Below are 12616 nucleotides of genomic sequence, written 5' to 3' on the forward strand. Positions count from 1 at the left end.
TGAAAAGCAAATCGGTCGGGGGTGTCAATAGTTAGTAATGCAGAATAGGTGACAGATATACCCCTTGTAGCAGATTGTGAGTTAAAAAATAGCGTTTCGTAAGAGGTGTGAGATAAAGAATCAGGCCATTTAAGGGAGTGCAAAAAATGTTTTATGCGTAAATACTTGTAGAAGTCCTTATGTGACAGTGAATAGGTAGACACTATGTCAGAGTAAGTCCTAATACCATCTGGTGTCCATATGTCACCCACTGTTCGGACACCCGCCGAGACCCAGGGTTCAAGGTCAATGTCCAGCAAGTGGTCCCCAATCGCTCTTAGAGGTATGTCTATCAATCTGTTGGGGCACAGCGTCCGGACCCCAGTTGATTTACTCCACAACCTCACAGCAGCTGCAATAGTAGAGTAGGGGGAAGAACAGAGGAGGGAGAAAAACGAAGAGACCACATAAAACTGTTAAGGGGCGAGGTACCTATCAGGGCCGTCTCCAAGTCAACCCAGTGAGGAGGGTCATCTCCCAGCCACCATTTCTTCAACTGATCTAGAAGCACCGCATTATAGTAGCATTTCAGGTTGGGAGCTCCCATCCCTCCATCTCTCACCGGCTGATACAACATGTGCGCGCTTACTCTGGGTCTCCGGCCCGCCCAAATAAAGTGCAAAAGCAGTTTTTGAAGCGAGGCTATAATTTTCGCGGGGATAATGATCGGGACGTTCCTAAAAAAATATAAAATCTTAGGAAGGAGCATCATTTTGGAGGCCTCCACCCGTCCCACCCATGACACTGGGAGCAACGAGTAGTGCTCGATCTCTTTATTTAGCTGAGAGTGTAGCATGGAGAAATTAGTGGGAATCATATCCGAGGGCACTGCAGTCAATGCGATACCCAAATAAGGAATATACTTCTGTGCCCACACAAAGGGAAATTTACTCTGGAGAGCAGTCTGCATATCTAAGGGGACATTAATAGGTAGAACGGTAGTCTTAGTCGGGTTAATCTTGTAGTAGCTAGCGGACCCGAACTCATCAATGATGTGCATCACCGGATCCAACGACATTTGTGGGTCCGATAAGCAAATCAGGACATCATCTGCGAAGAGTCCTATACGGTGTTCGGCAGAACCCACGGTGACACCCCTGATCTTATCACACTCCCTAATCCGCTGAGCAAAGGTGTTACGCCGAGCACTCCGGGTCCCCGCTCCTCCCCGGAGCGCTCACGGCGTCTCTCTCCCTGCAGCGCTCCGGTCAGACCCGCTGACCGGGAGCGCTGCACTGACTTGGCCGTCGGGGATGCGATTCGCACAGCGGGACGCGCCCGCTCGCGAATCGCATCCCAAGTCACTTACCCGTCCCGGTCCCCTGCTGTCATGTGCTGGCGCGCGCAGCTCCGCTCTCTAGGGCGCGCGCGCGCCAGCTCTCTGAGACTTAAAGGGCCAGTGCACCAATGATTGGTGCCTGGCCCAATTAGCTTAATTGGCTTCCACCTGCTCCCAGGCTATATCACATCACTTCCCCTGCACTCCCTTGCCGGATCTTGTTGCCTTGTGCCAGTTTAAGCGTTTAGTGTTGTCCAAAGCCTGTGTTACCTGAACTCCTGCTATCCATCTTGACTACGAACCTTGCCGCCTGCCCCGACCTTCTGCTACGTCTGACCTTGCCTCTGCCTAGTCCTTCTGTCCCACGCCTTCTCAGCAGTCAGCGAGGTTGAGCCGTTGCTAGTGGATACGACCTGGTTGCTACTGCTGCAGCAAGACCATCCCGCTTTGCGGCGGGCTCTGGTGAACACCAGTAGCCTCTTAGAACCGGTCCACCAGCACGGTCCACGCCAATCCCTCGCTGACACAGAGGATCCACAACCTGTAAGCCGAATCGTGACAAAAGGGCTCCATTACAAGGGTAAAAATCAGGGGGGACAGGGGACACCCTTGCCTAGTCCCATTACTCAGTATGAATTTATCAGATAAGCTGCCACCGGAGAAGACCCTAGCCGAGGGCGAGGCATACAGGGCCATAATGGCAGTGTTGTCTCCGGGGGAAAGCCAAATTTCCCCAATACCTCTCTGAGGAACCCCCAATGGACGCGATCGAACGCCTTCTCCGCGTCCAAAGAAAGGAGCAGAGAAGGCGCCCGGTCCGCTCTAGCTCTAGCAATCAAGTCTATAAACCTCCTGGTGCTGTCCAGCGTCTGGGGACCCTTAATAAAACCTACCTGATCTCTGTTAATCAAAGAAGGCAAAATGGCATTAAGGCGAGAGGCCAGAACCATGGCGTAAAGTTTAATATCACAGTTGAGGAGCGATATCGGCCTATAATTAGCTGCATTGTCCAGCGGCTTCCCCGGCTTGGGAATGGTGACAACCAAAGCCTCTAACATTTCAGCCGGGGGAGATCCGGACAAAGCAATTCTATTAAAAGTCCTAGTGAGATAGGGAGCCACCAGGGTGTCAAATTGTTTGTAGAACTCATTGGTGATCCCATCAGGGCCAGGGGATTTCAAGAGCCTAAGCGCCTTAATAGCGGACAGCACTTCCTCAACCGAGAAGGGAGGACTCAGGTCAGCAATCTGGTCAGAAGATAGGGAAGGCAAAGACACAGAGGACAAAAACGAGACGATAGAGGCCGCCGTGGGCTGTGGAGTCTGGGCATCCTGACTAAGATTGTATAGGTTCCCATAAAATGCAGCAAAGCAGTCAGCAATTCCCTTAGGGTCCATCACCCTAACCCCATCTCCTCTAGTGATATAGGGAATCCTAGCCTTAGCATCCCTTTTCCTAAGCTGTTTAGCCAAGAGGGAGCTCGCTTTGTTGCCCTGCCAATACCAGTTCATCTTTAAGCGTCTGAGAGCCATTTCATGTGTGTGGAGAGACAGGGAGTGTAGTTTCGCCTGTACCTGCGAGATTTCGGTCGCAAGAGCAGGGGAATAGCGCTGTTTGTTTCGCCTATGGAGGTCTGCTAAATGATGTTGTAGTTCAGTAGTCTGTAGCTGTTTGGTCTTCCTATCGTGGGCCGTCTGACTAATGAAATGTCCCCGTAGAGTCACCTTAAAGGAACACCAAAGGGTAGTGTCAGAGACGTCCCCCGTGTCATTAAGTCTAAAGAACGTAGGGATCATGTGGGAGGTGGTATCAGCATACTCAGTATTGTGAAGGACCCCAGGATTTAGTCTCCACACAGGTACTGGGTGTTGTTGGTAAGATTCTCTAATGGTAAGGGTGACAGGGGAGTGGTCAGACCATTCGATAGGGAGAATGGAGGCATCAGCTATCAGCGGCAACAGGGAGTGAGACACAAGAGTGTAGTCAATTCTAGTGTATATACGATGTACATGACTGTAAAAGGTAAAGTCTGCCTCAGTGGGGTGAAGCACCCGCCAGGCATCGTACAGCTCAGCCTGAGACGTGGCAGTGAAGAACCCGGAAGGTTCAGTGTGTATTCTAGAGGAGGTTGAGTCGACTGAAGGCCACATAGTCAAATTAAAGTCACCCAGAAGGAGAAGATGTCCCCGTGAGACGGACGCCACCTTCCTAAGGACAGCTCTAAGGAAGGCACATTGCCGCCTATTTGGTGCATAGACCGAAGTTATAGTGTAGTGTACATTATTAATCAAGCACACCAGAATAACATAATGCCCCTCAGGGCACGCCTCCACAGCCAGCACCTCCAGAGCCACTGTATCCCTTATAGCAATGAGTACCCCCCTCTTTTTGTGGACAGCAGGGGAGTGAAAAATGTGCGGGTACCGTTTGTAGGCAAATCGATGGGCATCAGAGGCATTTAAATGCGACTCCTGAACACAGAGAACATCAGCGTGCAGCCTCCTAGCTTCCCTCCACGCCAATGACCTCTTAAAAGGAGAATTAAGCCCCTTAGCATTAATGGACACTACCTTAATACCCATAACAATCTGTTAGCTCCAGTGTGTGTAGTGCTGCTACGCACATAAGTGAGGGTAGCGTCAGAGGTCTAGCGACTGCAACCATAGATACTAAGCACCCGGTGGCCACCATGTGTGATTCAGTGATCTCAGTAGCACATGAAGATGGGACAAACACAACAGAGAGACAGACAGGACAAACCAACAGCAAAGCAACAACATATAAAACAACTAAGTAGATATGATTCAAGACCATGTGGTAGGCCCTAGTGGGGGTACAAATAGAACACTCCCGCAGGTGGGCCACATAAAATAAAGCGACATTGTAGAAATTACCCTGAACGGTAAGAAAAGGAACCATAATGAGAGGTACAACAACCCCAGTATAAACCCTCCCACCATAGTCCAAAGCAGTCCCGGACAGGCCACCAACCTGCTCCTGTACAGAAAGGGAGAGAACAGGGCAAATGAACAGTTAATGAACAAACAGTGCAGTATATCACTTCGCCGTTTATGGCTGGGAACTACGCTCCATTCTTCCTCGATCCTGCGCGTAGGGAGCGCCGACGGGGATTTGGGGGCCACAGTCCCATCCGTTAGGCACCAATCCGCACAGAGCCTCTCCAAATCCTCAGGAGAGGAGGCAACATGTTTTGCACCATTTTTAGTGATGATCAGCTTTACGGGAAAACCCCATTTATAGGGTATGCCGTGCTCCCTCAGGATTCTCGTGCCAGAGCCGAACTCCCTGCGTCTCGCCAAGGTAGCTGCAGATAAATCAGCATATAGTTGTAGTTCTGCAAACCGCTCTGGCAGGGAAGAAGGAGAACGCGCCACCGTCATCAGTTGATCTTTGATGTGGAAGAAGTGGAGGCGGAGGATCACATCTCTCGGAGCAGTGGCAGGTAGGGATTTCGGCTTCGGGAGACGGTGAACTCTATCCATGAGCAGGTCCAGCGAGGATGCCTGAGGCAGCAGGAGGGCAAAGAAGTCGGTCAGGAAGGGGTTAAGGTCTTCAGTTTTAACTGTCTCAGGGACTCCTCTGACCCTCAGGTTATTGCGCCGTGACCTATCCTCCATTTCGGCTATTTTCAGTCTAAGCGCCAGAACCTCATCCTCCAGGGAGTTGGTCGCATCAACCACCTCATTGTGAGAGAAGGTGAGCTCCGCCATCTTAGTTTCTATATGCACAGTTCGGGACCCCAAGGAGGAGATCTCCCGTTGTATACTGGTAACTGCCGAGTCTAAGTCTCGTTGAATAGAAGTTTTCAGCTCCGTCAGCAGGCCTCTCATAGTCTGCTCAGTCAGGGGTGCAGCAGACATCCCAACATGTGCAGAAGTTGTTGTACAGGATCCCTGGGGCACAGGGGATTTCGGGGACATTTGCACCTGTGGTGTGTTGGGCACAGAGAGAGGATGCCCCAACTGCAGGTCAGGGGGTATCCCCGGAGAGGTACCTGGATCGCTGCTACTCTGGAAGGAGGACGAGGCCGGTGAGGCACCACCGATGGCTGGAGAGGCGGAGTCGCATTGAGTCGCTTGAGAGCCCCGGTGCGGACATGGACGCCCCATCTTGAGAGGCCTCTGCTGCAGGGAAGAAGGCCGTGAGCTTCAGCGGGCTCTTTTTACTCCTCTTTTTACCATCATCCGGATGGTACAGCTCTCCGGTATCAGCAGGGAGAGGGTGAGAGTGAAGAACGGTAAAATCACTGTGTAGTCGCTGTATGGCCACACTAGCAGCGGAGCACTAGAGGTATGCGACCGCCGCCATGCGCTGCCAGAACACGCCCCCCACAATCAGACATTTTATCCCATATTCTTTGGGTAGGGGATAAGATGTCCAGAGGCGGAATACCCCTTTAAACTCTTGGCCATGCCAAGTTAAAGATTTTTGTAAATATGTTCATTTAGCAAATTTTCCTCCTTTTGATATTACTGCTACCTTCCTCCCTGTGTTGACAGCTCGTTGCCAAGGTTACAGACCACCGCTTATCTTTAGAAGAGGTGTTTGCGGTGATGGTGGCCTGCAACCTAGGCAACAAACTTTATTTTTATCGGTACCATTTTTGTGTATATGTGACTTTGATTACCTTTTATTCCATTTATTCTGATATAAGATGTGACCAAAAATCGGCAATTTTGGACTATTTTTTTTATGTTTAGTCCATTCGCCACACAGGATGACATTATATTTATTGTTACTTATAGTACTCTTTTGATTGTTATTACTGTTATTACTGTTCAGTGCTATGCATAGCACTGATCAGTTATATCAGCGATCTACTTCTAAGGTCTACCAGAAGGCAAACCAGAGGAGAAGATTGCTGGAGTGGCACAGCAGCAGCTGAGAGAAGCTCTGGCCGCCATCTTAACTCATCAGACCCCCCCCCCCCCCCAATTGTGTTATGGGTGGTCCAATGATTCTCTGTAAGCCCCCTAACATTTCAGATGCTGTGATCAGTATTTTTCATGACATCTGAAGGGGTGATGGCGGGCATCAGAGTGATCATACCCTCATTGAAGCCGGGACCCGCAGTCAATACAATGACCCAAGGTCCTGCGCTCTCTCCATAGATCGTACATGCTGCAGGGTGTAAATGCACATCCTTATGCGCTAAATACCAGGCAGCCAGGGCATATGTTTACACCCTGCGTCCTCGAGGGGTTGAGGAGTATTACCAACTAGCTAAATCATGGCTTTCTGGCCCATTCCAGCCTGTTTGCAACTTGCAAAAACAGCTGAGCTGGCTGCCAAACGCAATCTCATAACCCATTGACTGTAATAGGAGTTACATATACAGCATAGAAGCGGGAGCTACGTTGTTTGTGTTATATAGTTCTTGGGGCTATGCTGTTGAGGCAACTCCCATTAAAGTCAGTGGGGGACACACAAATTGGGTGATAGCTGAATTGGCTGTTTTCTGCAAACAAGACAGAGAGGTTAGGAAGCCATGTTTATGCAAGATGGGACTACCCCATGGGACTACAAATCTCATCAACACACTGAAAACCTGTAGTCTCCAGCAGACTGCTCAACCGTCCATCGAGGTATTGTGAGAGGATGCTGGAGCCTTGAGAGTAGCCTTATCTTTGGTGTACTCTCTGCCGAAATCCTTACCCCTCCTCCAACATACCTCCTCGAATGGGGATCGGACCTACAGATCACGTTGTCACCATCCCAGAAGTCTAATTTCATTACCTTGGCACATAAGGTCTCTATTTCTTCTTGTTATCTAAAATATGGCTTCAAGTTGATATTGAGGTGGTACAGAGTACAGGCTGGCTTACATAGGATTTTGCCTCATGTCACCCCACTATGCTGGTGATGTGGTTCTTCGGTGGGCACCTTCCTGCACATTTTTTTGCATCTTGCTCACACATTTCTAGGAAGAGGTCAAGATTCAGCTACTAACTGGACTGACTATGGACCTTTCCCCAGCTCTCTTTTTCACACAGTGTTCATAAAACAAAACTTTTTCTATTCTGTCCCCTAATCTTTTTTGTTCATATATGGGGTTATATAAAGGCTCATCGGTCCCACTGTAGTATTTATCAGTACCACTTTTGCAAATATGAGACTTTTTTTTATCACTTTTTCTTCCATTTTTTTCTGGGATGTGATGTGACCAAAAATCTGCAATTTTTGGCTTTGGTATTTATTTATTTATTTTTGGTATTTTTTTTACATTTACGCCATGATATTAATATTATATTTTAATAGTTCAGACATTTCCACACATGGTGATACCAAATCTGTTTAGTTTTATTTTTTTTTACATATTCTATATTTTTTTTATAAAATGGGAAAAAGGAAGGTGATTTAAATTTTTAATGGGGGACGGGCCTATGTGTATTTTGAAAGACTTTGTTTTACACATTTTTATTTGTAATTTTTTTCAATTTTTTAAAGGTGTACTCCAGCAAAAAAAACTACTTAGCCCTTATCCATAGGATAGGGGATAAGCAGCTGATCGCTGGGAGTCCGACCCCTGGGGCCCCTCGCGATTACTGGAGCCGGACCATGGTGCTCTCAGTGAGGAGCGCGTGTTGTCTACCGGTAGACAGCATGTACTCCATGAATTCCTATGGGAGCACCGATGATGCCTGAGAGCTGTAATCGGGCCTTTTCGGTGCTCCCATAGGAATGAATAGAGCGTGTGCCGGCGACAGCACACACTCCTCACTAAGAGCCGGGTCCCGTCCCGGTGATTGCCCCAGCGGTCGGACTCCCGCGATTACCTACGTATTTATTTACATGGTTATTTTTTTGCCGGAGATCTTCTATAACAATCACTTAATTGCTCTTAGTGTTCAGTGCTATGCATTGGCAAAGTACTGATCAGTAATATCGGCAATCCACTTGTACAGGCTGCCAGAAGGAAGATTATGCAAATGGACCCTAAAGAACTGCTTATTTGCGGGCATTAGTGTGATGGCTGATGTTTGCCATTAGTGGTGGGTCCCTGGCCTCTCATACCAGCTGGGACCTGTTGTGGTCTATTAAGCAAGGGCATATCCTGCATCAGATGCTTCTCAGGACATACATGTACACTTTTTGTTTTGTTTTTCCAAAATATTTTTATTAAAGTTTTTGAATAAACAGTTACATGTGAAACATGGTCAATAGTGCAATGAACAGAAAGCAATCAAAATGCAGGGTGAAAAACAGAGGTAGCCATTGAGCGGGGATCAGAGTCCCTGAGTAACCGTCACAAGACAGCAATGGGACCACTCTGGGTCCGGCGATTATGTTATCCACAGATAACAAGAAAGGGTAAAGATACCTCTAAGTCAGATGAAGACAAACGGTCATGAGCTGAGGTCCACTATGGCCATAAACAAAGAAACATTTACCAAATTCAAGATCTCCTGGGGATCCCAGGAGGAAAAAGGACAAACACTAACACAGACACACGAGGAAAGACAAATCAGACCAACAAATAAGGGGGGGAAGGGAGGCAAAAGAAAGGAGGGGGAGGGGAGGTGGTCATCCTACCATTGTGTTAAGGCCGTGACAGGTGAGGAGAGAGGTAAGGCTCAAGGGGAAGTGCTTAAATACTCCATCCATGGCTGCCAGGTGGCAGACTTATACCACTATTCATGACAAGCAGAGTAAGGGTTAACGCACATACACACTACATGTGGCATGCACTGACACTGTACAATAGCTTACAACACCGACATCTACTGATGTTAAACAGAATTGAGAATAACAACCATTACATAGGTTTGGATAGTGAAAACTTCTAGCAGAGGGAGGAGATAATATAATAAGACCCTATTTATACACAGCACAGATGCATTTTTATTAAGTAGATTAATAAGTAATTATTTATTTAATTATTATTTAATTTATCAAGTAATTAGGGCACTACCTTGGGTAACCCATCCATTGCCACCAGAAGTGGCAGTTTGATGAAGACATTGTATCTCCATACTGTTATTAGATTGAAGAGGGGTGGGAATCTGAAATGGAAGTGCCTTTCTAAGTTCAATCGGATCTGGGGGAAGATGGGTGGACACCCCTGAAGTGCCCAATTCTATCCTTATTTAAATCTCTAGAAGCACCCTTCAACTACTTTCTAGTGCATACAATATATATAAATGTGTATCGTCGCTCTAATAATAAAAACTATAAATAGAAATAGGGGCTCACTTACTAAAATCCTGATGGGGAGTGTACTCAGAATCTCTGCCCAGAAGGAAGTTTAAGTCTCCACTTAAAAATCCTGCAAAGCTGTAAATCCGTGTCCTTGATATTATGGAGCTTGTCCCGTTATTCTTGCTTTCTCTGCTTGGAGTAGTTTACAGAAGTCCGTGGTTCCAGTCAGCCTATTAGCCGGGAGATCTGCCCCGGCCGGTGGTGTCTCACCGGCTTTCTGTACTGTTAGAGGATTATGGAGTGCTGTGACCTAGCACTGTGAGTGACGTCACTACTACAGGGAGAGCGCAAAGCCAAAAAGCATCTAACGCGTTTCGGAAAGTAACGCTTTCCTTCATCAGAGATGGATTATCCTCTCTGATGAAGGAAAGCGTTACTTTACGAAACCGGCTAATAGGCTGACTGGAACCACGGACTTCTGTAAACTACTCCAAGCAGAAAAAGCAAGTATAACGGGACAAGCTCTATACTATCAAGGACACGGATTTACAGCTTTGCAGGATTTTTAAGTGGAGACAAGAACTTCCTTCTGGGCAGAGATTCTGAGTACACACCCCATCAGGATTTTTAGTAAGTGAGCCTCTATTACTATTTATAGTTTTTATTATTAGAGCGCCGATACACATTTATATAGTATACAGCTCCATTTTTGGTGGTTTTAGCCGAGATCCACCTGTTGTATCTAGGCAGCTTGTACAGGATCTATTCAGCGCTGGTGTTTTCTTTCTATTTTGTTATACTTTCTAGTGTAAATGACCATTAATCTATCTTATAGGAGGTAGTGAACGCAGGAGACCACTATTATGTGGCCGCTTATTTCTTTGTGCAATCTGCTATTAGGGGTATTCAGTAGTCTGCCGCTATCCATGCTACATTGTACTACCATGAAAAGGCTGTATTGCACTGCAAGGCCCAGCAATTCCACAAGTCTTTCCACCAGCTAACCTTTCACCTGGGTCCAGTCCCCACAATAGTGCATATAGTCATATCTCAGGATTGCTATGGTGAGTCACACAATACGGGGTCAAAAGCCATGCCGGAGTAGATTCTAGCATAATCTCCCCTAATTTCTGCCATAGATTATAGTGAACCACTAAATCGAGAGAGGCCACAAGACACCACAGAGCCTGGCTTACTCTTCCTAATGGAAGAGAGTAAAAGTTGCCATATTTCCGCACAAAAAATATAACGATTTACCAATGATTGGATCTCTGAAATATGTTGATGGTGAGTTATGGAAAAATGCTAGAAAAAATGACACCGGATAAATTTTTTAACTTTTAAATGCACGTTTTTATTGAGAAGCTTTATAAGAATTTTATTCTCTTTTTATTTGGGCGCTCTTACAGGGGCATTGGCAGCATCACATTTGGTACCTCAAAACAGCAGCCAGTGCAGGTACAAACAGTAATAAATCAGTTGCCGGCCCTAATGCTCTTGTAAGAGAGTCCTCAGCAGTAGGCAGAGGTCCTGTATGTTATTAAATTAAGAGGCCTGTGACTCTTTCTTGGGTCCAGTAAAGGCTGAACCGGAAGAAGAACCTCCGCCGGGTGATCCAGAGGAAGGAGAAGAAAAAGCCCGGAGATCTGAATCTCAGGGGAAAAAATAATTCCTTCCTGTCCCCACAAGTGGCGATCGGATGTTACCCTGGATCACGTCTATCATCTGCCTCCTGCTGCTGAGCGTAACAATTTTTTTTAATTTAAACTGTATTTTTATTTCAGAGTTTCAAAAATATAAGACAAAGTAACATCATATATAAAGCAGCAAGGAAAACAACACCGGGTTTCCCGGAAAACAAACCTGGCCAAATATACAATAAGCAATGCAGAAAATACTCAAAACAACCATATAATAGTTGCACTGCACAACCCATGACCAAGAAAATATGACAAAGCAAAGTAAGAGGAGAATCAAAGAACAGAGGACCACTCCGACAAGGTGTGCAAAACACCATAACATAAAACACAAGACAACAAACAACACACTCGAAAAACAAAGAAAAGAGGGGGGAAGAGGGAAAGTTTAGGAGGAGGAGGGGGGGGGGGGGGTAGAGTAGCAGACTCATGGAGGCTGCCGATCAGTAAAACGGTTCCCAAACAGAGAGAAAGAGTGGTTTAGTATTATTTATGGAAGCAGTCAGGGAATCGAGGGATCGGATCTCATGGATGGATCTCACCGCGTTCGCTTCCAATGTTTATCGATCAGTGTCTTGGCCGTCATAACAATGTACATAAAGAGTCTTAAGGGTTTTTTAGTCAGGATCCTAGGAGGCAAGTGAAGAAGGTATACCAGGGGATCAAGGGGAACAGAGACCCCCAACACAGATGTTAAAAGCCGGGCCACCATCCTCCAATTTCCCACTATGAGATGACAAGACCAAAAAATATGAGATTTAGAACCAATCCCCACCCCACAACACAAGCACTGCGGGGAGGGGGGGCAATGGTGGTTAGAAGGGTTTAACCTGGGGGGGCGTGGTCTGGATGCTGACCGGGATGGCCGCTTGTTGATCCGGCTCCTGCTCCGTGGGCCTGTAATTTGCTCTGGAACCATCCCAGTGACCCTGCTCTCCCATGGGGAGGAATTCCCGACGGGCTAATCACCCCTCCACATCAACCCGGCTGCCCTCCCCTGCCCCGGGCGGCATCCGAAGGTACTTACTGGAGCCTCCGGCCTCTGCACCCTCATCTCGGTCCGCCATTGCTGGGCCTGCTTTAGGACTCCGCTCCCGGTCCGGCAGCTGTCCTTCCCTGCGGACCGCTGTCTCCGCGGCCTGCCCTCCGCTGCTGTCTGTGCCTGCTGGAAGCCCTCCGGGACTGCTGCCTGCTTCTGCTGCTTTTGCTGGGACCGGGGCCTCGCATACTCCGTCCCCGAGTCGCGCTAGTGCGCACACACAAGGACCGGGACCTGCTGCTGCTTCCTCACAAACGCAGCCTGTGGTGAGTCACGGCCCCCTGCTGCACTCTGCTGCTCCTGTCTCTGCTGCCCTGCTGCCCTTGCAATCAGTGTCCCCGGCCCCTGGGTCAGTGGCTTGGCCCTCTGGGTCCCCATCAGTGACAGACTGGGCTGTTTCCT

General features: G+C 47.7%; 1 protein-coding gene across 1 annotated transcript in view; it reads right to left on the reverse strand.

Annotated features, from left to right (window-relative positions):
* NSD3 (nuclear receptor binding SET domain protein 3) overlaps window positions 1–9644 on the reverse strand; it is a 170540-nt gene extending 160896 nt beyond the window's left edge. The window contains exon 1 of the mRNA XM_056570934.1: window positions 9537–9644. The gene's annotated coding sequence lies outside the window, so the exon portion shown is untranslated. The remainder of the gene's footprint in view (window positions 1–9536) is intronic.
* Window positions 9645–12616: the final 2972 nt, after the last annotated feature.

Source organism: Hyla sarda, chromosome 4 (genome assembly GCF_029499605.1).
Source record: "Hyla sarda isolate aHylSar1 chromosome 4, aHylSar1.hap1, whole genome shotgun sequence".
NCBI classification, from domain to species: domain Eukaryota; kingdom Metazoa; phylum Chordata; class Amphibia; order Anura; family Hylidae; genus Hyla; species Hyla sarda.